Source organism: Somniosus microcephalus, unplaced genomic scaffold (genome assembly GCF_052327205.1).
Source record: "Somniosus microcephalus isolate GS21.2 unplaced genomic scaffold, FLI_Smic_1.0 unresolved_chr4, whole genome shotgun sequence".
Classification (NCBI taxonomy): domain Eukaryota; kingdom Metazoa; phylum Chordata; class Chondrichthyes; order Squaliformes; family Somniosidae; genus Somniosus; species Somniosus microcephalus.
This window is the reverse complement of record NW_028225182.1, coordinates 7642260-7643188: the sequence shown is the minus strand read 5'-3', so window position 1 is coordinate 7643188 and position 929 is coordinate 7642260. Positions and strand designations below refer to the sequence as shown.

General features: G+C 46.6%; 1 non-coding gene across 1 annotated transcript; it reads left to right on the top strand.

Annotated features, from left to right (window-relative positions):
• Positions 1-547: 547 nt before the first annotated feature.
• Positions 548-619, top strand: trnaq-uug (transfer RNA glutamine (anticodon UUG)). The gene has a single exon. It is a non-coding gene; the product is annotated as a tRNA-Gln (tRNA).
• Positions 620-929: the final 310 nt, after the last annotated feature.

Genomic DNA, 929 nt, shown 5'->3' with positions numbered 1-929 from the left:
CCGGTCTGACCCCGCGCACTGCTTGGGTGACAAACCATGAACCAGTTTCCCCTCAATTCCCAGGTTTACCAGTAAATCGGCCAACAAAAGCCCGAGAGAACCTTATTACTGATACTTTATCCAATCACTTTAATATGTGTTTTCTGGTTAGCAACACTTCTGCCGCCGGAAAATGTTCTCCTTGTTTACTTTATTAAAACTCTTCATGATGTTGAACACGTCGAGAAAATCTGCCCTTATCTTCTCTGCTCTGAAGAGAACAGCCTCATCTTCTCCACTACTCCACGGAACTGAAGTCCCGCATCCATCCTAAAGCGCGGTGCCCGAATTACACACAATACTCCAAAGGTTTGGTATAACTTCCTTCCTTTTGCCCTCTATGCCTCTGTCTGTAAAGCCCAGGATTCCGTTTTCTTTTCTAACACAAGACAAAATGCTGCGGATGCTGGAATTTTGAAATAAAAACAGAATTTGCTGAAAATACTCAGCAGCTGTGAATGGCAGGTGAGTTGGAAAAAAGCGAATTAGGCTCGGAGTAGTGTGTAAGGGTTCCATTGTGTAATGGTGAGCACTCTGGACTTTGAATCCAGCAATCCGAGTTCAAATCTCGGTGGAACCTGGTTCCCTCTTGTCCCAGCTTTTGTAAAAGTAATTTTGATAGCAGCTGTGTGATTGGCTGCTCAGCAGCGGGAAAATGTCGAAGCTGAAGGTTTGGATGAGAAATGGCCGGGCCAAAATGGAATGGTGGAGGTAAAATTTGTCCAGTTCTTCCAATATTGCTGCTTGGCCCGGTTTACAAGTAGCCTTGAGAGGGCAGTGATGTATCGCCATTGCAGTGCTGGTCCCCGACACAAACTCCGTTCCCGAGCCTCCGACTTCATCCCAATCCCTGGCCACTGAGACTGAACGAGGCAGCTTGCAACCTTGGT